This window comes from Bubalus kerabau, chromosome 12 (assembly GCF_029407905.1).
Source record: "Bubalus kerabau isolate K-KA32 ecotype Philippines breed swamp buffalo chromosome 12, PCC_UOA_SB_1v2, whole genome shotgun sequence".
Lineage (NCBI taxonomy): Eukaryota > Metazoa > Chordata > Mammalia > Artiodactyla > Bovidae > Bubalus > Bubalus kerabau.
In genome coordinates, this window is record NC_073635.1 from 78394097 (window position 1) to 78421931 (window position 27835).

Below are 27835 nucleotides of genomic sequence, written 5' to 3' on the forward strand. Positions count from 1 at the left end.
GTCTCAAAGAGTGGGACACAACTGAGCAACTGAACACACACACACATGGCAGCCCCAAGAATCTGTGAGTCACACTTTGGAAAACACTGTACTAGAGAATAGTGTACCATTTCACGCTTCATCTGGGATAGTAATAAAGGAATACATTGAGATTAAAAGGAGGTAAAGTCAAAGGGTGTACAGATGCCCTGTATCAATTAGCAGTTCCACATGAAGCTTGAAACAAATCAAGGATGAAGCCAGCAGATGAAAAATAAACCCTAGACCTGTTCTGGGCTTTGGTCCCCATACAGCTTAATTGAGAGGGACTTGGTGGATATTTTGATGTAATGATTCTGGGGCCTTTTTTTCATCTAAGCCTGAAGAACCCTGGCATGCTTTTTAGCTGGACAGTTACATAGAGGAAAGGACCTGCTTTGAGAGAAGATTGCAGGCAGAGACCTGGTGTGGAGAGCTGAACCAGATGTAGATCGTCAGGAAGAGTTTGAAAGGGAAGCGAAGCCCAGGAAGGGAATAAATGGCAGCAGCACCATTGTCGAGAGAATGAATGAGTTCTCTTAATATAGATACCTTCTTCCCTAGACAAGTCAGCCCTGGAGAAAGAGTTGCCCAAACACCTGGATTTGGTTCTCTCAGCTTTGGTTTATACCCCGAGGGTGCCTAGGATGGTGGTGGGCAATACGTGGAAGAGTGGAAAGGTTGAACCCTGGAAGGTATGTTTGATGGATGTGGAGCTAATGGGAACACACAGACTTGGTTTCCACTGGGCTTAGAGCTGACAGAGTGGGAAGAAAGCACAGCTCAGGGTTTTAAGAGGCAGCTCCTGTGGCTGAACGAAGCCTGCATCTTGGTGTTACTGATTTTTAGCTTCAGAAACCCTGGGCAAAATATTTGAATTTCAACTATTTTATCAGTAAAATGTAGATAATTATAGTTTCTACCTCTTGGGTTCTTGTGGGGATTAAATGTGAAAATCAAGGTAAAGTGACTAGAAATTACTGGGTATGTGCTACCCATGAGGGATGTTGCTATATTAAGAAGTTCTTTGTCTTCTTGGCCTTTCTCTGTCAATCAATCCTTCTTCTTTTCATGTGCTCCCTGACCACTGACTCATTCCTTTCAGCGTGTGCATTCACGCTGCAATTTGCTCCATGTTTTAGCACTCCAAGCCAACCTTGCTTTCAAACGAGACTGCTTGAAGGATTCAACTCGACTCTGTCATTTCCTCTCCAACTGTTCGTTTTTGCCTCCACCCATCCCTCTTCAGCTACTCTTGCCAGTGTCCCTGGTGAGATGATTGCTAAATCTGTAGGTACCGCTCAGAAGGTTGTGTCAAGGGCTCCTGGCCAGCCCGGGCACTCGCCCACTCCCTGCTCCTTGGGTCTCTCTACCTCCTTGCTGGCCATTCTATCAGGCTCACCTGTTTCTCCATTCCATGAGCTATCATCATACCTTCTCAGTGTCCCAAATCCTCCTCTGCACTGCACCACCTTCCATCGCTTTACCTGGCTCTCCTCGTCTCTCAGCTGCCTCCATCCCTACTGTAGTTCTTTTTCCCAGTGTGTTATTGGAACCTTCTTAACCTCAGAACGTAGAATCTTTTAGACTTCTAGAAGTCTCCCTAACGTTCCCCACATCTCACACACCGCCCGCAAAGCTTAGTAAAGCCACCAAATGGCAATAAAGACTGTATTTCTAAAGTGTAAATGTCTTATGTCCTGTTCCACTCCACCCGGTGTTTCTACATTTCAGTAAATGGCTTCATCACGGACCTGGTTGTCCAGGTCATAAAGCTAGCAGACATCAGTGATTAAATGCTGGCCACCTCATTGCACAGCAATGTTGTCGGAAGGCAGAGCAGAGCTGCCTCCAAAATGTACCTACTTCTTGTCACATCTTCTCAGTCCCAGCCACCATGACTTCCTTCCTGGACAGACACCACATGCTTGGTCTTCGTGCTTTCAATACGATCTATCTGCAACCCAGTCTCTACCTAGCAGCCAGGGCTATGTCAGGTCATCCTCACTGCTCAGGGCCTTTAAACACCTTCCTAGAGCATCTCCCATGAACCTCCGACCCTTTTGCCCTGGCTTTCCTGGTCTCCTGTGATCTGGCTCCTGTTAACTCCTCCAGCACCATCTTGGATCACTCTCCTCTCTTGCTATGCTCCAGTCTCACTGGTCTTTTCATTTCTGGAGTAGGTCTAGTTGTTCACCTACCTCAGGGCATAATATTACTTGAATATCTTTCTGGCATATTCATCCCCCTGGAACATTCACCCAGCTCTGTGTATGACTGCTTTTTTCTTAGCTTTCATGTCTTTCCTTCCAAAACAACTCCTTAGAGAGGTCTTCTCGGAACGTCCCACACAAAGTCCATTCTCCTGGCCCACACATCTCAACACATACCTTATTTCCTCTATAGCATTAACAATAATTTGTACTTATTTTATCCATTAAAATTGTTTTACTGGGCTTCCTCAGTGGCTCAGGGGTGGAAAGTCCACCTGCCAGTGCAGGAGACATGGGTTCAATCCCTGGTCCAGGAGGACCGCACATGCCACAGAGCAGCTAGAGAACTCAGAAATGATCTCCGCTATTATTTCAGCTATCCCCCAGCCCACCCCAGAGATGCCAGCTCACTCCCTCCACCATGCATGGCTCCCTATTAGGAATCATTTGTCTCTTTCCAACCCTGCTCTCCTTTGGACTGTCTGTGCCTCAGGGACAGAGTATTTGTCACTGCGTTGCTGGAACCTAGCACCTTACATAGCACACAGTGGGTGCTCAGAAAAAAAAAAAAAAAAAGTCAAATAAATGAATGAATGAATAGCCCTCTCAGAAGGTTCTTAAAATAGCTGCATTAGAGTACTCATTTATACATCTTACTGAATTTGATCATTTTAAACTAGAAATTCAATATGGCACATAGAGTGAATTAACACCATATGGGCCATGGTACTAAAATTATATATAATAGCATAATTATACCTGGTATCAGATAATTAGATGTGATAAGTGACTTTAAAAGCTTTTTGGTACGTTTTAACTAATGGTCAATTCTTGGTAATCCTGGACATTTTCAATCTTGCCAGTCAACATGTAGCTTGGTAACGACCCATTTTACTCGCGAGTGGCTTGTATCTGCGGTGTGTTTTTTTTTTTCTAAGGGTACAGCAAATGTTACTTTATACATTCATTACACTCGACAGCATCAGTCAAAGGTAGTGGAGGATCATCTCCAAGGACTTCCATAGTCCCAGCAAGACAAATATGTACGAGTGGTTTCATTTGTTGCAGACTAGAGAACATCAGTTTTCAAATAATTTTGACCTTAATCTTTCCCTCACTGTATTCTCTACCAGTCCCATTAAGCGATAACAAATGTAAACCCCCTTTTTGTGCCTTGCAAGGTTGAAGCTCTGTTCCTTCAGCATCCTCTCTGAACATGACTGGAAACCTCCAAGACTGAGAAACGACCTTCTTAAGGGGGAGGTGGATCCAATTGCCATAGGATGCAAACAGCTCTGCACAGAGCCTATAATTCATCAACAACTTTTGAACAGATATATTAAGATTGCACTGCATTTGAAGTGTCATAGAGGCTGTGTTAGGGATTGTAAGACTGTGTAGTCCCTACCCTTCAATTACTTTGTTGCCACTTAGAAATTACCGAACACTCCTGTGTCATTCAAGGGAACAGAATCCAATTTAAATGGTTCAGAAGATTTTAAAGAAGGGACTGTCCACCAAGGTAAAGCAATCTATAAGAGAAGTTGAGCCTCTGGGGGTTGTTAACAGTGGAAGCCACTATCACCTTCAGGGCTGAAGGGGAAAGGCCAGGAAAGCTGGGGCCACAGAGGGGGCCCAGGACAGCAGCTGGTGCTGCGGAAGGCAGGCGTCACTTCCAGAAATGCAACTCAAACAAGACAGGAAAATACCTCCTCCTGGGAGTCCCAGCGATTCAGTCCACAGAGGATCAACTCCAGATCACTGAAGAGTAAGGGGGAGGGGGAGCAAAGGCTGAATAACCAGCTAAATCCCACAATTCTAATTACCATAATCCCCCTTACATACTTCCTTCTGAACCTTTCCCATTTCCATGATGTCCTTTGCCCCATATGGTTCTGAAGCTCTGTCTTTGAGAACCAGCAGCCTAGAAACATGCAATTTAAATTGAATGTCTCTCTAATGTCCCTTTTGTGATCTTTGTTATTCAGAGTGTTTACGTAGACCAAGGGTCACCAATTACTTTGCCCCTGGAGCTAGATTGTGGAATGCCAGGAAATTGCTTTCAGTGATACTGCAAATTAAAAAGCAGAGTCACAGACCCTCAAAAGACATTGATTATCCAGCCTGCTACTCAACAGGGGAGGTCAGGTACCTCCCATATTAACTCTCCTATCTGTAAGCTCGGCGAGAGGTTTTTTCCTATTTTAGTAACAAATATATACTTTATTTCTCCTGTAGATAAATTGTCTTGATAGCACATGTCTACTTTTATTTTTAAAATGACTGTTCCTTGCTTGCACAATCCTTCTGCCTTATACCCTACACTTTTACTAAATCAGAACAAACTGATGAATGAATTCACAATCTCTGCAATAGATTCATGTTATAATAAGTGAAATTATCTATTTCCCATCCCTGGTTACAACAATGATTTCTGGTATTCCTAAGTTATTGAGTGAAAGAAGTGAAAGCCACTCAGTCATGTCCGACTCTTTGCGACCCAATGGACTACACAGTCCATGGAAGTCTCCAGGCCCGAATACTGGAGTGGGAAGCCTTTCCCTTCTCCAGGGGATCTTCCCAACCCAGGGATTGAACCCAGGTCTCCTGTATTGGGCAGATTCTTTACCAGCTGAGCCATCAGGAAAGCCCAAGTTACTGAGTTTCTACCTTTATTCCGTTTGTGTGTCGAGCTCAGCTTTATGTTTATTCATTTCCTGAAATAGTATTGCTAATCTCTTGAAAGTTTATTGCTACAATTGGTTTTCTTTTCATTTGCCCTACAGATAGTTTTTCATTTGTTCGGGCATTTATACGTGTGTGCAGTCAGTTTTTTCCAGCCCGTAGTGCTCATTTTCTCTTCTTTCTCATACTCAACTCTCTTGATAAAAATCACATGAATGATATGTTTGTGTTCTTTGATCTACAAATGAACTACTACTTTATTCGAAGTATTCGTAATTCCCCTAATTTTGAGTTTAGTAATGTAATGCTCCTCTAGAGAAAAATATTAATGGGTCTTTTGCCTGATTTTTTTTTTCTTTTCGAGGAGGTGGGGAACCTGCAATGCGATAGACCTGGTTCGATCCCTGGGTTGGGAAGATCCCCTGGAGAAGGGAAAGGCAACCCACTCCAGTATTCCATAGCATGTATAGTCCATGGGGTCACAAAGAGTCAGACACGACAGCACTTTCCCTTTCACTGCCTGATTTTTTATCCTTAATTCTTCTTCTTTATCTGTTTTTTTCCCACTGTGGTTATGATTTGAACCCCTACTTCAATCCTGAACACAAATTTTAAACAGAGATCCTGCTGTCAGGAAGATTTTAGTACAAACAAGACTCCCAAGATTGGATTTCCTGTCCAGTCCTCTCCACTGAACTTCAAACCCATGTTCAGCCGCCTTCTCTCAAATGTCTAACAAGTACCTCCTATTGAACTTGTCTCTAACCAACGCCTTCAATTCCCTTTGTTCACCTGTTTCTCCTGTGGTCTTCTCTTCCTTAGTAAATAGCAACTCCATCCTTCTAGGTACTGGGGCCCAAATCCCTGGAGCCATCCCGGGCTTCTATTTTTCTATCACATTCCAGAACAATCCTTCAGAAAGACCCTCACACATACATAGATCCTTCAAAACGTACACAGACCCTCCACCCTGATCCAAGCTACCACTGCTTGGTGGCCGTGCTACCATAGCTGCTGTCTTTGCCGACTGTAAGCATCCAACGCTTCCTAACGGGCCTCTCTACTCCTACCACTGGCCCCCACTGTCTACCCTGAATGCAAGAGTCACTCTTCCACTCAAAACCCTCCAGCACTTCCCATGGACTCAGAGTAAAAGCAAAAGACCTTACAAATTGCTTGCAGAAGATCCAACACGATTTGCCAGTCTCCCTGCTGTTCCTGAAACAACGTACCAGGCCTCCTTCCTTTCAGGCCTTTGTCCCTGCTGGTCTCCCTTCCTAGAATGCTTGTCCTCCAGGACCCCAGAAGCTGGCTTCCTTACTTCTTTATGTCTCTACTCAAGCAGCACCTGGAGAAGAAATGGCAACCCACTTCAGGATTCTTGCCTGGAGAATTCCATGAACAGAGGAGACCGACGGGCTACAGCCCATGGGCCCGCAAAGAGTTGGACACGACTTAGCAACTTTGACTTCACTTCTTCAAGCAGCACTTGGTCAGAAAACCCTTCCTTTCCCATCTTATTGAAAAGAGCAGCCCTCTATGCTTGACAATTCCTATTGATCTTATTTTTCTCTATAGCAACAATCACCTCCTTACATATAATATTGTTATTGTTCAGTTGCTCAGTCATGTCTGACTCTTTGTGACCCCGTGGAATGCAGCATGCCAGGCTTCCCTGTCCTTCACCATCTCCCAGAGCTTGCTCAAACTCATGTCCATCAAGTCAGTGATACCATCCAACCATCTCATCCTCTGTCATTCCCTTCTCCTTCTGCTTTCAACCTTTCCCAGCATCAGGGTCTTTTCAAATGAGTCAGCTCTTGGAATCAGGTGGCCAAAGTATTGGAGGTTCAGCTTTAACATCAGTCCTTCCAATGAATATTCAGGACTGATTTCCTTGAGGACTGACTGGTTTGATCTCCATGCAGTCCAAGGGACTTTCAAGAGTCTTCTCCAACACCACAGTTCAAAAGCATCAATTCTTTGGCACTCAGCTTTCTTTATAGTCCAACTCTCACATCCATATGTGACTACTGGGAAAACCATAGCTTTTACTAGATGGACCTTTGTCGGCAAAGTAATGTCTCTGCTTTTTAATATGCTGCCTAGATTAGTCATAGCTTTTCTTAAAGTTATGCTCTTTTAAAGCACAGATTTTAATTTCAAGGCTGCAGTCACCATCTGCAGTGATTTTGGAGCCCAAGAAGATAAAGTCTGTCACTATTTCCATTATTTCCCCAACTTATTTGCCATGAAGCGATGGGACCAGATGTCATGATCTTTGTTTTCTGAATGTTGATTTTTTAGACAGCTTTTTCACTCTCTTCTTTCACTTTTATCAAGAGGCTCTTCAGTTCCTCTTTGCTTTCTGCCATAAGGGTGGTGTCATCTGCATATCTGACATGATTTATATTTTTCCCAGCAATCTTGATTCCAGCTTGTGCTTTGTTCAGCCCAGCATTTCACATGATATACTCTGAATAAAAGTCAAGTAAGCAGGGTGAAAGTTCATTTATAACATATACACTCTTCAATTTGATATCTCCCTATTAGTATATAAGTTCCACAGGGGCAAGGAGTTTACCTATTATGCTGTATCCTAGCATGAAGATCAATGCCTAGCCCCAAATAGGTACTTAAGAGATATGTGTTTGATTTTGGATGAACACACCAGTGAGGAGCAGCTTGTGGCAAGCAGCGGCTGGAAGCAAGACCTTGGTTCCCTGACTGGCAATCGAACCCTGGTCACTTTGATGGAATCCAGGAACCTTAACCACAGGAGCCAGTGACTAGACTGTAAGTTCCTAGTCTTTGCCTGTCTTGTAAGGAGGAATCAGACAAGAAGATAGAAGCTATACAGGAAAGTAAAGTATTAGGAGAGCAAAGTACATGCAGAAAGATACATGGGGCAAACTCAGCCAGAGAGTTGCTAGAGTTGTACCTTTGGGAAGCTTGAATCCTCTATAAGGGGTAGTCTCAGGGTCTTTGACTTCTTCTTGGCCAATCATCTTCTTTTGACCCCCTGGCCAGTTTGTCTCAGGACCCCCACCCGAGTGTGCATATAACCCTCAGTCAAGACAAATTTCATCGCAAAGGCATATGAGAGGAAAATAGCAAGACTTACTATGGTCTGCCCCCCTTCCCCACTGCCTTTTTGACCCCGTGAAGCCTTTTGCTTATGCCCCAAGGATGGGAAATGTATGACCTCTTGATCTTTTGCAGGATTTAGCCCTTCACTGATCCTACCATAAAGTACCCAATGTCTAGTTATCTACCCTATTTCTGTTGTTGTTTCTTATATTGAAGTGCAGATCTCCAAATGTAGACAGGATAATGGTCATAAATATGTAGCCTGGAGCCCATTTGTCTCTTGCCTCAGGAAATGTAAAAACAAGCCTGGGAGTGAGTATCTGGCCTGAAGCACCTCTTTTTCTCACCCCAGCAGGTGTGAACAGGGAGCCAGTTGTAAATGTCTAGCCTGCAGCCCATCCATCTCCTGCCTTATGTTGACTGAATGAATAAGCACGGGTATGGACGGCCATTGTTGAAAGTAGAATGTCTTGATATAACTGCTATCCAAGATTCATCAGACAAGTGCTCTGCATGTAGAGATGAGAGATGACTTCTGATGGGAAGACCAAGGAAGGCTCCTGCCTGAGGAACCTCTGATCCTCATTCAGGTAGGACTGAAAGCTGATGGCACCTTGGTTAAAAGCTCCTGCTTCCTACCAGACACATCTGGGTTCAGACTCTAACCGTGCCACTTACACCCTACTCACCCTCCATTTTCTTAACTGGAAATGAGTAATAAGGCTTGTTTCCTAGAGTTAATGTGAAGATTGATGGGGTTAATATAGGTCACATTTGGCAGACACAAAAAGCATATCTCAACACATGATCACTCTTAGAGAAGCAAAAATTGGAGGAGGCATTCTAGATATGGAGTTTCCCTGATGGCTCAGCAGTAAAGAATCTTCCTGCCAATGTAGGAGACGGGGGTTGATCCCTGGATCAGGAAGATCCCCTGGAGGAGGAAATGGTAACCCACTCCAGTAATCTTGCCTGGAAAATTCCATGGACAGAGGAGTCTGGTGGGCTACAGTCCATGGGGTCCCAAAGAGTAGGACACACCTGAGCACACACAGCACATTCTCAGTCTAGAGATGTGGGAAAGCAGTTACAAGCGGCAGGGAAAGACAAGATGTGGCTGGTGAAAAGCAGAAAGTCTCCTCTTTCTGCACATGAGGCCCATACACGGGCAACATGAGATAAAGATGAAGAAGAGATGGTCGTAGCCAGACAGTTGAGGATCTTAGACGGCAGTCATATGTGTGAACTTTATTCAAAGGCACCAAGGAGTCATTGAAGACACTGTATGGAGTGCAGATGGGATGAAATGATCTGAATAAACCCATTCTAGTCAAGTGTAAAGGAAGGACTGAGACATTCATGCGCAAGTTCTTACCGTAGCATGGAATTTAGAATGAGATAAACCTGGCTCCCAGCCCCTACTCTACAACATTTTATTAAGTTAGTCTCTCGGAGACCTCAGTCTCTTTGTCTGCTTCATGGAGGCAGAAGTGGTGCTATTTCACAGAGTCGACATGAAGCTTCAATGAATTAAAACATATAAAGTGCTTAGACTGTTCTGATATATAGGAGACACCCTATTAAGCTATTTTCAGAGCCTCTCTGGGCAGTTACATTGGGAGAGAAAGAAGAAGACAAACTCTAAAGGCATTTTGCAGATAGATACAAAAGGACTCAGATCTTGCAACTGCTTAGAAATGAAAAGGATTCTGATGTGTTCCTGTTATGTGTCTACATCAGCCAGGATTCTTAATCACAAGTAAGAGAATCTAGTCTAATTGGATTAAGTGTTTAATCCTGCCTACCTAGCTCATAAAGTCTTCAGAATATACAAAGAATCAGGCTTGGAGACTATTTAACAGGAACGGAGCACAAATCATACCACCAAGCCCCTACTGTTGCTATGGGGAGCAGACATCACAATTCTCACCTCAGAACTGGGCAACAGAAACCAGAAACTCTCCCCTTGCTGTCTTGGGAAGCCCATAGCATCCAACCACCACTCTTGCCAGAAAGTGAATTCCACCTGGTACCTACTATGTCCCCAGTCTCCTTTAAGTGGAAGACTGGCTACAACTGAAGGGGGTGGAGTATGTCAGACACCTTCACCAGAGCTGCAAAGGAGTGGGGCAAGGGAGTTTCCTGGGACGGGACTAACCACATGGGAAATTCCTCAGATATAGATAGAAAGTGGGGGCTTTCTTTTGTTTGTTTGTTTTTAACATATGTATTTATTTATCTTTTGGCCGTGGTGAGTCTTCATGATGCAGGTGGGCTTTCCCTACTTGTGGCAAGTGGGGGCTCCTCTTTGTTGGAGTGTGCAGGCTTCTTATTGCAGTGGTTTCTCTTGCTGCAGAGCACAGGCTCTAGGGTGCTTGGGCTTCAGCAGTTGTGGTGTGTGGGCTCCATAGTTGTAGCACATGGGTATGGTTGGTCCTTGGCATGTGGGATCCTCCCAGACCAGGAATCGAACCAGTGTCCCCCGCACTGGTTAGAGTGCAGGGGACACTTAGAGGCCACAAATCATGACAAATGTCAATTTCTGCTGTTAACAGAAATTAGGAAGTCTGGAGAAAGAGTTTTTTTGCTCAGGGTAAGGAAATGTTGAAAAATTGAGTTTGGGGGAGAGAATTCAATGGAGTATTCGACCGAATATATCTAGCAGACATTGGATATGGGTTTCGAGGTCAGAATGGCATTGGCGGTATGTCATCCAAAAGTGGAGATTGGCCACACTTTCACTGCTGAGAGTATGGGTTCCATTCCTAGTTAGGGAACTAAGACTCCGCAAGCCACATGTTGCTGCCAAAAAAATTTTTTTAATTAAAAAATTTTTTTAAATTGGAGATTGCTGAAGGAAATCAATCCTGGGTGTTCATTGGAAGGACTGATGTTGAAGCTGAAACTCCAATATTTTGGCCACCTGATGTAAAGAGTTGACTCATTTGAAAAGACCCTGATGTTGGGAAGGGTTGAGGGCAGGAGGAGAAGGGGATGACAGAGGATTAGATGGTTAGATGGCATCACCGACTCAATGGACATGAGTTTGGGTAAACTCCGGGAGTTGGTGACGGACAGGGAGGCCTGGCGTGCTGCGGTTCATGCGGTCGCAAAGAGTCAGACACGATTGAGCTACTAAACTGAACTGAACTGAACCAAAGCAATGAAATTTATGAAACTGTCTGCTAAACTCTTAATGAGTGGTTTTGGAAATTTCTCCTTGATTTTGTTTCTTTAATTTTGAGAGTTTACTTATAGTTGATAAAGTGAAAATACACAATGAAGCTGGAAAATCTATATTGTTGGATTTCATAAAGTGATAAATTTATCTTCCTATAAGTTTTATACTATGGGCTTCCAGGTGGCACCCTGGTAAAGAATCTGCCTGCCAGTGCAGGAGACGAAAGAGACTCTGATTAGATCCCTGGGTCAGGAAGATCCTCTATAGTAGGAAACAGCAACCCACTCCAGTATTCTTGCCTGGAAAATTCCGTGGACAGAAGAGCCTGGAGGGTTATAGTCCATGGGGTCCCAAAGAGTCGTATGAAACTGAGTTTGCACACAAGTTCTGTATTGGCCAAATAATTGTTCAACATTTAATGAAGCGTTCAATTTTTATTAGAATTATTTAATGTCTGATTGAAGTATATAATTTATCTAGAATTATTAAATTAATTTGGTTATTTTAGCAAGTAATTATTACATAATAATTATAATTATTCGTTATTTAGAATTATTTAGGTTTTTTTTTGGTAGAAAGGAAAGTTTGCTTTAATCAGAAGGCTGGCAATCTAGAACTGTTAGAATTATAAGTAATATTATAACTATAAATATAAAATATATAAGTTATAAATTATAATTTAATTAAAATTTATTATAATCATAATAAATTACATCAATTAATTAGAATTATTTCAGTTTTGACCTTTTAGTCTTAATGCACAGAATATTAATTAATAGAATTAATTAATTAATTAATCAAGAAATACATTATAATTTTATAAGCAATATTCATTGCTTATAAATGAATTGGCCAGTTTAGGAGACTTTATGTGCATTCTGGAAACAGCAGCAGACTTTATTTTTTGGGGCTCCAAAATCACTGCAAATGGTGACTGCAGCCATGAAATTAAAAGACGCTTACTCCTTGGAAGAAAAGTTATGACTAAACTAGACAGCATATTAAAAAGCAGAGACATTACTTTGCCAACAAAGGTCCCTCTAGTCAAGGCTATGGTTTTCCCAGTAGTCATGTATGGATGTGATGTGAGAGTTGGCCTATAAAGAAAGCTGAGCGCGGAAGAATTGATGCTTTTGAATTGTGGTGTTGGAGAAGACTCTTGAGAGTCCCTTGGACTGCAAGGAGATCAAACCTGCCATCCTAAAGGAAATCAGTCCTCAATATTCATTGAAAGGACTGATGCTGAAGCTGAAACTCCAATACTTTGGCCACCTGATGCGAAGAGCTGACTCATTTGAAAAGACCCTGATGCTGGGAAAGATTGAGGGCAGGAGGAGAAGGGGATGACAGAGGATGAGATGGTTGGATGGCATCACCAACTCAATGGACATGAGTTTGCCTAAACTCCTGGAGTTGGTGATGGACAGGGAGGCCTGGCATGTAGCAATCAGTGGGGTTGGAAAGAATCCGACATGACTGAGTGACTGAACTGAACTGATATGCATTCTGGAGGATAATTTTTCTAGTAAGCACAGAAAGAATTTCAGTCTTTGAATGGTTTTCGTACCTCATTGAGTTAGTGTACCAGTCAAGATTTGATCAAGAAGCAGAACTGCTATGCATGGGTTTTGTTACAGGGGTTAGACCTGTCTGCACCTGTGGGAGCTGGTGGTGCAGTCTCTTGTTGGCTGTGCACCCCATCTTAGGATCTAGAGATGGAGCCGTTGGGTCTGCCAGGTCGACAAGTGAGGAAGCAAGCTGGGTGTGGTTGAGAGCAGGGAGGCGACACTGATGAACTGGAGCCCCACAAAATCAACCGTAGCCTTCAAGATCAAATAGGGCCCACACCTGTGTCTCCCCACCGGCAGCCCCAACGCCGCCGAGGTGGGGAGAAGCTGGGGACTCCGCACAGAGATGCACACACCTGCTCTGAACCTCGGAAAAGCCGAAGGAGCAATCTCGCGAGAGGTGGAGGTGGGGTGAGGTAGGATGCTGCGTCACACCAGCCCCACCCGCTACGGGGTCAAGGGTGATGTGCACACACGTGGGCTGTGGGCCCTGGAGCCTAGCTCTGACCTTCCGAGTGCCCCAAATATGGCTGCGACTGCCCTTCCTCTCCTCCCAGCAAATGTCTCTTGTGACCAGCGCTAACCCAGAACCGTACAAGGAAAGGAATCCAGAGAAACACAGATCTGGCTGAACCAAGTCAATGCACCACGGTTGTTAAGAATTTCTACTCATAATATTTGCATTTTACACGTTATCTTTCTGTGTAGAACATTAATAGACATTGGACAGCCAAAAAAAAAAAAATCCTCTTGGATTATACTTTTTATGATTTTGACTGTAAACAGTTTTAAATAAATTTTGATCACATCTCTTGAAAATGTGCAAGTAACTTAATCTCTCAAATATGACTTATATTTGAGTGTCTTATTTAATATCCTAGCACCTACAGATAACACTTAAAGATGAATGAAGCAGTTGTGTAGGATTTTAAACTAATGGCAACCCACTCCATTATTCTTGACTGGAGAATTCCTTGGACGGAGGAGCCTGGTGAGCTACAGTCCATGGGGTCCCAAAGAGTCAGCCACAACTGAGCAACTAAAACACTTTTAAGTAGACATATTGAATCACTGCACACTAAGCAAGCGCTTTGCTCTGCCCTCTGTTCTGGAGACAAGTTCCAGATGCATTAGGAAGGGGGTGCTAAATGGTTCTTTTGAGAACCTCGGCTACCCAACTTCTGCCCAACGTCCTGCAGTACTGGATGCCCTTCCTTTTTTCCTTTAAACTCTAAATTTGTTTATGGAGGTTCATTATTCTTCATCCATCCTACCCTCTGTCCTCACTTTTGACCTCAGACTCTCTTCTTTCTGAGATTATTTCCTCTCTCTTGCTCATTAAGCTAATAACCTAAGAAGCGGAGGGTGGGGGGGGGGGTGGGGGCGGAGTTCTTTGAAAGCCACTTCTTCCTTGAAGCCCTTAAGTGATGAGATTTTAATGATCTATCACTTTCTTCTTGGTAAAACAAGGCTGGGGAGGGGGGCAGGGGGGAGTGAGGGTCAGAGTCATCTGCCCATAAGAAGAAAAGTGAAACTTCAAAGACCATCTTCTCTTTAGAAACACATAAGCCCTCCTGTCTGATTCTCATCTGAGGTTGCAATTTTTTCCCTTTTTTCTCCATATTACATAACAAAGCAAGCATACTTATAATGTTATAGTTCACTTGCTTGACTGTGTTTTGGATTCTGTGAAAAATAATAGCTTCATTTCACGTATTAGTAAAAAACTACTTTTAGACGTATGTCTTCCTAGATATATAGGTAGGCATGTGTATTGGTGGATGGATAAATGGACTGGTGAATGGCTAGATAGATAAATACACTGAGTGGTAGAGGAAGAGGCTATTGGAAATCATTTACATCTTGTTCCTTTTTAACACCAATGATTCCACTTTTCAAGTTTAGAAAGACAGTCCACTAAGGGAATCTTATTTACAAAATAAAACCCCTTTGGGATATATGTATATGTGTGTGTGTGTGTGTGTAAAATAACCTTCAGAAAGTTCTAGAATTTGGGAATTCTGAATGATAAACCAATGATAGTCCAAGTTCCTTGTTTTATGTATAGGAAACTAAAGCCCAAGAATACAAGCAGTAAACTTAAACATAGGAGCCAAAACTTGAAAACTAGATTTCCTAAATCCTATTGCTTTCTACTATGCCATTTGGAGAAATACATGGCCTCAGCAACTTGCATGTAAAATAGTCTCATTTGATCAAACACAATTTAAGGGTCAATGCTGGAATACAAGTGATACAATTATGAGTTGGTAGATTTATTTCTTCATCTGTACCAAATCATGTCCTACCTAAAAAATTATGGCCTTTGTAGTTAAACTACAGCTTGAGACTGGATATTTGTCATTTCTAGTGAATTATTAGTAATACTTTTAAGCTGTGATAATGGTATTGTGGTTATTGTTTTTAAAAGTTATGTTTTAGAAATATATACTGAGATGTTTATAGATGAAATGATCTGGATGTCTTGGATTTGATTCAAAATTAATCAATATTGGGAGGAAAATAGATGAAACAAGACCAGCCTTATTGATAATTATCAAAACTGGGTGATGCATGCATAAGAGCTCTTTATGCTATCCCTTCCACTTCTGTTCATGTTTGAATTTTTCCATAACAAAAAGTTAACATAGAAAAAAAAATACTGTCACTGGAGCATTGGGATGATAACCATAGGTTCTGGAATCAAAATGAGGAAGTTTTCAGTTCCAGATTGCCACTTACTGCCTCTCCAGTTATAGAATGCATGTAAAGTAGCTTCCTCATAGGGCTATAAAAATTAAATGAGATAATACATGCAGAATCCTTAAAACAACCCCAGCACATTTGTAATCACTCAAATTTTACCTCATATATTATTGCCGTGATTGTCATTATTTGAAAAGCTGCCTTATCTCAGGGCTTTCTGTTCCTCCACATCTACTCTAACACTTAAAAAAGAAATACGAAATGCATAAAATATGTGAATACTATGATCCTAGGTTTTGAGATAGAAGGAGTACTCACTGAAGTTTTTATAACACATGCAGCAAAGAAGTAAAGCTCGATTGCTGACTGCAGAAAGGAAAAGAGGAGAAATGCTCTTGATTATAAAGATGAATCTTTACCAAAATCAGAGCAGTCTTATGTCTTACACTCGGCTGAGACGTGGGCAGCACGGGTGGCTCTGGCCTGGGACTGGATGTGTGGTCTGTTGCAGGCATCAGATTTCATTCATTCGTTCACTGCCAAAGGAATTGTTTGGTGTTGACTCCCTTTGGCTTCTCTTCTGCTTCTGTGTTTGTCTTTATTCCTTAGTTCTTCCACCAACAGTTTTTCTTGTCTTTTTTCATGGAATAACAATTCATTCCTAACATAGACCACGTTCAATAAAAAGGTCAAGAGACCCATTGCTTTGCAGAGACTTTGGTAAGTGGGTGGGGGGGTGGTTGTTGTTCTGTCCCTAAGTCGTGTTCGACTCTGTGCGACCCCATGGACCATAGCCCACCAGGCTCTTCTGAACATGAGGGGGTGGGTGGTCAGCAGTATTTAGCCAGTACCCATTTTAAACACTGCTAAGTGTATGGATGTAGAAACAAAAAACTGGTGTTTCACATTGCTAAGGTAGAGGTCCTTATTAATTCACATATACATTGTTAAGTGCAAAACAGTTCAATAATTCTATCATACAAGCCAAAGTCTATAGACTATCATATGAGTCTATATCCAGAGCGTCTGTCCAGGGCACATCTGGCTGCCACCCTCACCCACACATTGTAACTGGTCCAACCTCTCCTCGACCTCTTTCATCACCACCCCAGTGTGCTCCACATAAGATCCCCCTACTTCAAGCTCTTTGTCCTCGTTTTTCCTCCACCTCAAAAGCTGATGTCTTAGGTATTGCTATGGCTTGATTCCTTAATGTTTGATCAGATAACAACCTTCTTGGGGTGGCCTCACCTGACAACCAATTAATACAATAAACCACCACCTGAATCTGCATTCATTATCTCTTTTCTCTGTTTTACTATTCTACCCAGCATTTATCATCTTTTAACACATTATGTAATTTACTTACTTACTTAGAAATGCTGCTGCTCTCCCCAGCCCATGAAGGCCTGTATTTGTGACTGTTTTCGTCTTTTATGGACTGCCAATGCCTAGAGCACTAGCCGACACGTGCCTGTGTGCTAAGTCGCTTCAGTCATGTCTGACTCTTTGTGGCTCTAGGGACTGTAGCCCACCAGGCTCCTCTGTCCACGGGATTCTCCAGGCAAGAATACTGGAGTGGGTTGCCATTTCCTTCTCTGAGGGATCTTCCCGACCCAGGGATCAAACCTGTGTCTCTCATGTCTTTTGCATTGGCAGGCAGGTTACCTGGCCCAAAGTTAGTGTTAAATAAACATTGTTTTTGTTTTTTTATTTGACTCTGCCAGGTCTTAGGTGCAGCACAAGGGATCTTTGTGGCTGCGTTGGGCCCTTAGTTGTGGCACGTGGGATTTAGTTCCCTGACCAGGGATTGAACCCGGGCCCCTTACAGTGCGAGCATGGGATCTTAACCAGTGGACCACCAGGGAAATCCCTAAGTAAACACTGTTTAATTGAATGAATGATAATGAATAAATGAACCAGGGAAAGAAGTCCTGAGAGAACTGTAAAGCTTGTCATCACCAGATGTGTCGCTCTCTCATTTTTAACTGGCAGAGTTCATGTCCCTCTTCTGCCTACCTAGGGTCAGTCTCCCGAGTCTCAGCCTGAGGATTGATTTACCCGACAGTCAGAGCAGGGATGTGTGTCCCCTTCCTAAGAGAACTGCCAAGTCACTGTATCACCATCTCCTACAGCCCGGAACATGAGCTCATCTTCTCAGTTCAGTAAATCCTAGTTTTCCACATGTGGGGTGGGGGCTGCAGAGTGTTACAAGGTTCCAGAGCTTAACCAGAGAGAGTTTTAAAATCCATGCTTGGATTTAATGCCTTGACCGGTTAGTAAATGTCTTAGAAAAAGACTTCTCTGGAATAATAAAATATCCACTTAGAATATTTTTTAACATATATTCAGGAACTTCCCAGGTGGTCCAGTGGTTAAGACTTCACCTTCCAATGCAGGGGGTGCTAGTTAAACCTGTGGTCGGGGAGCTAAGCCTCCACATGCCTTGTGGCTATAAAACCAAAATATAAAAAAAAAAGTAATATAGCAAATTCAATAAAGACTTTAAAAATGATCCACATCCAAGAAAAAAAAAAATCTAAAAAAAAAAAAAGGCTATACAAAATACATTCAAAAGAAGACAATTTGGAGAATTCTCTGGCAGTCCGGTGAGTAGGACTCCACTCGTTCACTGCCAAGGGCGCAGGTTCAATCCTTGGTAGGGGAACTAAAGTCCCACAAGCCAAGGGACATGGCGAAAAAAAAATTTTTTTTTTCAAAAGAAGAAGACCATTTTTTAATCTTAAGTATATAGAGGCAACTCAAACTGCTAACAAAGTATTACTGACAAGAGGAATTCTTAGCTTTGTTTCTTTGAACACATAGAGTTTATTTATTACAAAAGCATTTATTTGCATTAACTATTTGAATGTACTGTTAAAGGAAGAAAAGAAAGCTATACTTTCTTAAGAATGTTCAACATTTAAAAAATTATTTAGCAGTTTTAAAATATTGTATCAATTTATTTAGGAAATTTTTTTTCTAAAAGAGTAGGAAGGGGTTTGCAGCTCAACTCACTTCCACTTGTCCCCCACACTTGTTAGATGTGGACACCCCAAGTCCACACAATTGTCTTACAGCCGTTCAGTGATTTCTGTAAAGTAATGCTCGGCATATAAAGTGAAATGTCAGAAGCACAGTGTTCCTCTTGAACTCTTCCCTTCATCAATGTTCTTCCTTAACAGTAAGTTGAAATCTACGAGTCTTGCATTTTATAACAGAGCATCCTCTTAAAAGATTCTACATAGGACATTTAGGATGGATTACAATTGATATCAATTTCCCCCTCGTAAGAAGAAAACTCTCTCTCAGAATAAGATTTGTCAGAAGGTGACAGCTGTTTTTTGTTGGACACAGATTTAGGTAAACAGTTAAGACAGTGGAGCTTTTACTAAGATGATTTAATAAAGCTCATTAATGTGGCTGATTTACATAGCTGACCCGAATAGAATGTGAAATTCATCTCTCTGCTGCAGTAGGGTGTCATCAAAATATACTGATGTATTAAATGCCCTGCCGATGTTAAATTTTAATCCAGAATGTAATCAACCTTGTTAAGACAAAAGATGACACAAAAGGAGAAATATTGGGAATACTGGAAATAGTTCACATGTATTTTCCTTTGTTTTTAAATCATATAAAATGCTCAGTCCCCTCAGGAAAGTATTCCCACCATTATGGAAAAAAACAAAAACCATGAGTTATTTTCGAGATTATAGATCAAAGCTATTAGATCAATCAATACAAAAGCCAATGAGTAGTCAGAGACGCGCTTAAGCTCTCAGCACCCCCTTGTCTCGCTCAGCTACATCCACAGCCATGAGTCAGCAAGAAAGCGTTTGACCCAGCAAAACTCACCCTCATGTCTGAATTGTGAGTCACACAATTCTGAGCCTCGGAGCACCAGCCACTTGGATGTTTTCTGTTTTCTAGTTCCACACTCAGTGCTCTCACTCTTCACCACACAGTGGGTGGGTATCATTCAGTCTACTTGCCAAGTATGTGATTTTTCACATATTAAGGTCCCGTAGTACCCCTTCAGCTTCAGGAGAGAGGAAAGAGAGAAGGACTCAATTTTACATTTGATCCCAGTAGTTCCTGACAGTTCCTGACATAGCCTTGGCTGTGAAACCTGTAAAATGTGAGAATTAAGCTATGAAGAATAATAATAAAAACTGGTAGCAACTATCATTTACTTGAATAGTAATGAGAAGCATTCAAAGTATTTTCTGAACACCCAGTCCCTTCATCCTATCAACCGGCCTGCGCGGATTACTAGTCCCTGTTGAAGAGATGAGGAATCGGAGGCAGAAGGGACCCCAGGCAAAGTCACATGCTAATCAATGGGCAGAAAGGAGCTGGATTTGAGGGCTGGCTGGAGCCTGCACTCACTGTATCGTGATGACTTTTCCGTAGTGGCGATATTAGCAAGAGTGGAAGATTATGCCAAATGTAACGAAGTGCAAGAGCAGGGGATATGAAGTCAGCCATGTGGGTTCAGGTTAAAGCTGTTCACTGAATGAATAGTGTCAGCTAAAGCAAACATTTCTTTTCTCCAAGCCTCGATTTCCCCAAATGTAAGATGGATTTGGGCGTCCTGGATGGCTCGGTGGGTCAAGAATCCGCCTGCAATATGGGAGTCACAGGAGACACAAGTTTGATCCCTGGCTTGGGAAGATCCCCTGGAGGAGGAAATGGCAACCCACTCCAGTATTCTTGCCTGAAAAATCCCATGGACAGAGGAGCCTGGTGGGCTACAGTCCAAAGGGTCTCAAAGAATTGGACACGACTGAGCAACTCACCACCCAAGACGGATTTAATAAAACAGGACCAGGTAACAGGGCTACCTTTCCTGAGTTCCCCTGGTCACCTATCTGTGGTTGCTTTCTCTCTATTCAGCTCTGTGTCTCTAGGACCCCCAGTTCCTCCTTCTCTTTGTTGTATGTAGGGTTGTGACGCTCAACTCATTCTACAGTGAAAACCCATGAAGTGCTTGGGAGAACCTGTAAATGGTCAAGGTTGTGCTGTGCACACTATCATGGATGCTAAAAACTAGCTAACTAGTAAGGGTGAGAAAGTTTTAAATCATATAGAGAAGCACTGTTTGTAGAGCTTGTTATTCTGTAGACTAATGTTTCCCAAAGTGCATTCGTGACATTGATAGGCACTATGAAAAATAAATAAGCTCAGACATAAACAAAATTAAACAAATTTATTTCTTGCAGGACTTCTCAGAGCCTTTAATATGCTAACACACTGTGTGAGTCTCCAAGTGGACAACACAGCATGCAGTGTTTCCCAAACAAATCTAAAGATTTAAACAAATCTAAAAATCACTTTTTAAATGCCTCCAGATCATCATGCAAGACCAGTACTTAGCAGGAAAAAAATTGGGGAAAGTTTTGGGCTCTGATGGCACCAACAAATAAATGTAGAACTCAATGCTTGGGGTTGTTTTCTGTGACTTAGGGAGTGAAGTAGTGAGACCAGCTCCATACCACTGATTCCTTTGTAAAGCCGGAACTCGAACGTTTTGAGGAAGCTGCAGCCTGGCCCAGATTGTACAACAGAACTAGACTGTTCCTAGAACTCTAGAAGTAAAAGCTGATTCATGGATTTATTTTATCAGTCTCCTGGGATACAGAAACCCTAGTTACTAGTCCTTAGGCTATTAGGAGCAGTGGAGAGAAGTCTCAGTTGTAGATGTATATGGGTCAGGGGTTTGAGAAAGATATGAAAAAATACTGAAAGCATTTACAGAAGACTAGAAAAAAGTCAGAGGAGAAACACAAAGATTATCTAAAAGTGCCAAATCTGTGACCAGCCCCACTGGCATCTACCACTCCAATCTTAATCTAAAGATGTTAACTGGACACATACGTCCAGATGTAACTGGACGTACAGTTGAGCAGGTTGCGTACTGCCTAACTCCAGAGGAGCATGTGTTTTATGAATGGTGACTGCAGAATGCAGTCACTTGAATAACACCCTGAAAATTTGCCATGCATAACCTCTCTGGTCATATACAGTGGTCCTGGACATTTACCTCAGGGACTAAGTAAACTAACTGAAAATGTGTGCTTACAAAATACTTGTTTGATTTGTCAGGCTGTATCTGGTTTGTCCACTAAGCAGAGTTTTTAAAGTCGGGGGGCAGTAAAATCAAACAGGCCACCCAAGCAGCTAAAAACATGTAAGATATGAATTCAGAATACCATAAAAAAATGATTTAATTATGCATTTTAAAATTAAACCTCTGTGTTTTCTTTAGAACATCTAGGAAGTTCTCTGTATTTCCATGTTTCCAAAACAATCCTTTTCCCCTTTATTTTCCTCTTCATGAACAAGAGAACTCACCAAAATTTCACTTGCCACCTCTCTGCTAAAACATGGCAATTGAGTCTGAATCTTTGCTCAAGTTTGAGGATTAGACTATGTCTACAGTATTTGTGCCACTGAAGGGCCTAAATTTTACACAAAAATCTGGTTTCACCAGCCACCTAGGTTCTTTAGAGACTCAGGGTGAAGCCTTCATCCTCTGGTGCCTCAGTTTCTCTACTTGTAAAATGAACGTAAAGAAAGTGGCCTCCCAGATTGAGTACAAGTATGAAGAGATGTTATTGCAAAGCACTTTTCAAAAGAGAGTATACAAGTGCTTAATAATAATCTTTCCACTATTGAAGACATAAAGATAAATTATCCCATTTTTCCTCCTGAGAACAATGATAAAATTCATATTGGGGTGTCAGTTAGTTTAATTAGGGCAACGAGTACTTATTAGTTGATTCAGTATGAAAAACACATTCTAATTGCCCATTTGGTGAAGCTTACATTTCTAGAAGGTTGGAAATTTTTTGTTTTGCTGTTTTCAATATTAAGGAAGTCTTTCAAAGGGAAATGTTGATTTCCAACCAAAAGGCAATTTCTTCATTATACTTAAACATGAAATCTTGAGAATGCAGAGTTTTTTAAAGTGTGGTGCAAATTATTAGCTCAGCAATATTATGTAACTCCAAGTATATATAAAGCAAAGTTATAAGTGCTTAATTATGTTAAAAATAACTTTAAGATTAAAATAGATTAAAAATATCATCTGTGCTTCTTAGTCAGGAATCCAGCAAATGGAGAACTTTTGAAATTACTTTTGGAACACGACAGTTAATGTGTGATGAGAGCTTATGAAGGAAGTCTTTGTGTTTGTAGCAGAGCTTGTGGGTTTGAAAGCTGAGAGCCTAGGTTAGCCAAAGTGTCATATGTATGTGGATAGTTTTCTATTCATTGATAGCAAATTTCTCCTGTCTATATATACAAATGTGTATTACTATAAATAAACATAACTTAACCCTCCCACACAACTGTGAATTTTGAAAAGTTATTTATTTTGAGACCACAGTCAGTATTTAAACTTCTAAGTGGAGGAGTTTCAGACCAGTTTCTGGTACAAGAAGGATTTCTGGCTGTTGTAATTCAGCCAGCTAGGTGTCTGGAATTTCTGTGTATTGAGAAGATCATGGGGAAGGGCCTGGGGAGGGAATTCGGGTCCAAGTAGTCTATAGTATTCAGCTCAGTTCAGTCGCTCAGTCGTGTCTGACTCTTTGAGACCCAGTGAACCTCAGCACGCCAGGCCTCCCTGTCCATCACCAACTCCCGGAGTCCACCTAAACCCATGTCCATTGATAGACTATACTATATCCAGTGTATAGTCTGACCCCCTGTGATAATCCTCACTGAAATTTTGAGGAAGTACGAACTTCTAGAGGGTTAAAATTTCTTCTGCTTTAATAAAAGCCACGCATTGTATTTCTGTTTCCTCGCCTTCAAATAAGGGGCTAGGATCTAGATGCAGAGTAAGATATCTTTCAGCCCTAGGCTCCACGATTGTAATCTCACGATAATCGCCTCAGGACTGGGCTGCTTTGCAAAATAAAATAATTACATTTGTAAGGATCGGGCTTGTTGGATAGGCTGGCCATCCGATGGGCTGGGGGCACAGAGAGGGAGCGCGTGGGCTTCAGCTCAGGTGGAGAGATACAAGGAGGCAGGCAAAGCTGTGGCAAAAATTGGAGTGAGTCGAAAAGGAACCGTTCTCATTTTCTTTGGCTGTAGAAAAGAGACCGGCTTAAGAGAGTTCAGGATTATGACTCAGTGAATATTTAACTATGGTGATTTCTTCCTTTCTCGTGAAGCCTTTTCAATGCAGAGATCTATAAAGCGTTGGGATTTAAAGGTTTAAGATTTTAGAGACAGAACACAGTGACATGAGACCAGAATGATGCGAGGTGATGACATCGGCATCAGAATCCTGTTGCTAAGGTGAACCTGTTTTTCTCTCTGATTCAGAGGGAAAGCTAAATAATTGCCCATTTCTGGTAAAAAGAAAAAAAAAAAATCTCTCCATGGCATGATCCCTTTCCTGTAGCAGATAAAACAAAGCCAGATGCTTTCTCTTTGGACAAATTATTTTTTTGAACAAAGATAAAATTTTTATTACAAAACATGCCACATGGCCTTCAAAGAAAATTCAGGACACTTTATATAAGTTTGAAATTTTAATGATCGAGAATATACAGTGAGATCTCAATGGATTATCTGCATGAGATGATGATTTGATGAATCAGCCTAAATTTAGTGAAAAGGGAAACAGGGAGACATTTAGAAGCCAAAAGAAAGATCCGTCCCCCTTCTGATGGTTGACAGAGGGAAGGCAGCAAGGGGGAGTCCTGGGTTGGAAGTCGAGAGACAGAAGCCAGTAGACTGAACTGAATTGAATAATGGATTATGCCATTAGTAAGGAGAGAACAGGGGGTGCTACGATCCCTGGTCAGGAAGATCCCATGGAGGAGGCAACCCACTCCAGTATTCTTGCCTAAAAAATCCCATGGACAGAGGAGCCTGGCGGGCTACAGTCCACGGGGTCACAAAGACTTGGACACAACTGAGCGACTCAACAACAGAAACAGCAACGGAGAGAACAGGACAGAGCTGAGAAAAACTATGAAGAAACAAGGGGTGGGATTCACTGACAAACTGGAGGCCAGAGCACAGAAGTCCCTCCCACGGGAAGGCCTTCCAGAGTTCTCTCTGGAGTTTGCATCTTCAGCTTGGAACAGGCTCCTCCGGCAGCCCATGACACACCGCCTCACCTCTGCAAATGTCAGCTCAAAGGGCACTGTGTCAAGGAGGCCTGTCCTGCCAACTCATTGTAAGGTTGCCTGGTCCCCCGTACCGCGTCCTACTTTTCCTTCTTTTTTTTTTTAAACACTTGACACCTTCTAATTTACTGTATGATTTTTTTCTCTGTTACACTTAGAGCCAGCATGCACTAGGGGCAAAGAAAATGGACTCTGAAGCCAGCCTGCTTGGGGTAGATGGGCTCCACCAGTGAGTAGCCGTGTGGCTCCAGAAAGTTTCCTTTACTGCGCAGGTGACTTTTCTCCTCTGTAAAATAAGGCTGGGATAGTCATGGCATGTATTTCATAGTGCTGTACACAACACATAGTAATTACTATGTAAATATTTAATAAATTGTCTCCACCCCCTTGGAGGGCTTCCTAAGTGGTGCTAGTGGTAAAAAAAATTGACCTGCCAACGCAGGGAGACATAAGAAATGTGGGTTCAATCCCTGCGTCAGGAAGATCCCCTGGTGGAGGGCATGGCAACCCACTCCAGTATTCTTGCCTGGGGAATCCCATGGACAGAGGAGCCTGGCAGGCTGCAGTCCATAGCATGGCTCAGAGTCAAACACAATTAAGTGACTTCTCATGCAGCTCGGACCCTCTCTGAAACCCCCAAGACTATGGGAACTCCTGAGAAGCACTTGTTATGAGTGGTATTTGATGAGGGAAGAGATGAATAACTCATTTTCCAGAACCTGGTGTTTTCATTGAAACATACAATTTAGATGAAGTTATGATTTGGAAGGATATTTCTGGACACAGGTTCCTATAGAACCACCAAGGACCCTCTGCTGGCCAGAAAAACCTGGGCAAATGGTCTCCAAGGTTTGAACAAGAGGGACAGCTGTGAACGCATGGTCTAAGATGTCCTGGAGCCACAGGGACATCCAGATAAAGTGGTCCCAAGTAATGAGCAGCAAGTTAGCTCTGGGGACATATTGGTCTCAAGTTGGTCACAAATTGTTAGCAAAGTTGAGGACCTCCATAGAGTATGAAGATCTGGCATCAGTTAAAAGATGTTGGGGATTCCCTGGTGACTCAGTCCATAGAGAATCCGACTGCCAATGCAGGAGATGCAGGTTCGATTCCTGAGCCAGGAAGATCCCCTGGAGGAGGAACTGGCAACCCACGCCAGTATTCTCCTGAGAAATCCCATGGACAGAGGAGCCTGGCAGGCTACAGCCCATGGGGTCTCAAAGAGTCGGACATGACACTGTTGGGTGGTACAAAGTTTCACCCTCAGTCATGGGTCTTGACTCAACCCTGGTTTTCACTAATGACCCTTGGAAGGCCCCCAGGAAGTGCCACTCCAACTTTGCTGGTTGTGTCTCAAGCACAATTTCCTACTCACATTTCAGGCCTCTCATATTTTATTCATTTATCTAATGGATATTTATCATCAGTCCCATGTCAAGTACTGTGATAGGCACTTGGACTATACTGATGAACAAAACTGGAAAAGCTCCCTGCCTGTGGGTGCTTACATCCTAGTGGAGGAAATGGACAATAAACAATAAATATCAAGCAGATTATATATTACAGTGAAAGGTGGCAGGTGCTATGGAAAAGAAAGAGAAGTAGAACCAAGTACATAGATGTCCTTCCATCCAGTTCTTATTAAACCCCAGTCCAGCTTGATTCCTCACTCAGAAGATGGGCAGGAGTAATGGATGGGAAATTCTTTCAGGTAACCCAACAGGGGAGCCTGCCAGCCCCCTCTGGAACTTCAGGTCTGGAGGATTCTTCTCTCTGTCAGGCACACCACTTGGCTACAAGAAGGTAGAGACAAGGTCTAAGAATACTCACCCTCTCTTATAAGTGAAGGGTCAAGTTATGGTGGACACAACAGGAAATGGAAGGGAAGCATGGTGATCTCACAGCCAGCCTAGAAGAACCATGGGGATGAGCTGCAAAAGACGTGTGTGGTCTTATCGAAGACAGATTATAGGAAAAAGACTCATTGTTTCTTCCTCTTTGCATTTGTTTTCAGAAATCATCGTTTTGAAAGGCAACTGGTCACTATCAAGTTCTTCCTGTGAACATCAGCGTCCTCTTTGATCCAACGCATTTTTCTCCCTTTGACCCACAAGCAGCTGAAATTCTAAGGACCATAAAGTTCACCCACTTCTTAGAAGTTTGTTTTTAAAGTCCTCAGTTTCGGGGATGGACATGTCCTGACCTTGTCTCTGCAACTATAAATGTCCTTGAACCTCAGAACAAGCCTGATACAGCTGACACACCAGAAGGAAAAAAAAAAAAAAAACTATGGGGACAGGCAATGTTGGCTAACCTACCTCAACTCTTGCTTTAGTGCCATGGCTCCCAAATTGAACGATGAGTCACCTTGGGAGATTGCAGTGAACACAGGGGCTTCCATGGGATATTTCATATTTCCAGTGGAAACACAGGCATATTTAACATTTGTCAGACACTGTGCAAACTATTAATTCAAGATAATTCAATTCCAATATTAGACTCACACTCCATTCCTTTCAATGATATTATATATCTTTGCAAAGTTAGACTTTTAGCAGTTGCTAAGAAGAAAAGCAAGTGCCACACAAAAGTCATGGAGCAGGAAACCAGAGTACTGCTTTCCATCTTATTGCAAGCTTTGAGAACTGTAGGTAGTGCCCAATAGGCACTCACATTTCGTTAATAAATGATTAGGGTTATTCAAGAATGAAATAAAAATATTGTTTTTTCTTTCAAACTTTTTTTAGTAACTTTTCAGTCAGCTACAAATTTGTGAAAACCTAAACACTAAGTTGTTAGGACCTAGTTAATAAATAGAACAATCAGATGTTTCTTTGGCCCAGGGGCACAGTGAAAAAAATACTGCCACAGACCAAGAAAGGTTGGAAGTCTCTAGTCCATAACCACATGGACTCCTCAGTGAAATCTTGCTAGAATACTAGAAATTAAAGATGATGATAATAATACCAGTAGTAATAAGAGTTGTAGTTAACATATATGAAGCATTTATGTGCAATGTTCTATGCAAAGGATTTCTCAGACAGTATTTCATTTACCTGCTTTAGGCAATTCATGTTTTTTAACCCAGAAGTGTTCATTTTAATTTTTCCCAGAGTCTACTGCCCCTGGACCTACAGAGAAAATGTAGGAACCAGTTGAATTTTTTGTAATAAATTTAATTGAAAACACTATAATTTTTTTCTAACAATTGTAAAACAAAGT

At 42.1% G+C, this 27835-nt stretch overlaps 1 long non-coding RNA gene across 2 annotated transcripts; it reads left to right on the forward strand.

Annotated features, from left to right (window-relative positions):
* The first annotated feature begins 540 nt into the window (after positions 1–540).
* Positions 541–27731, forward strand: LOC129624180 (uncharacterized). Of its 2 annotated transcripts, XR_008700798.1 has the most exons (4): positions 541–713; positions 7591–7712; positions 8359–8596; positions 26628–27731. It is a non-coding gene; the product is annotated as an uncharacterized LOC129624180 (long non-coding RNA). The 2 variants fall into 2 exon arrangements; XR_008700799.1 differs by lacking the exon at positions 7591–7712.
* Positions 27732–27835: the final 104 nt, after the last annotated feature.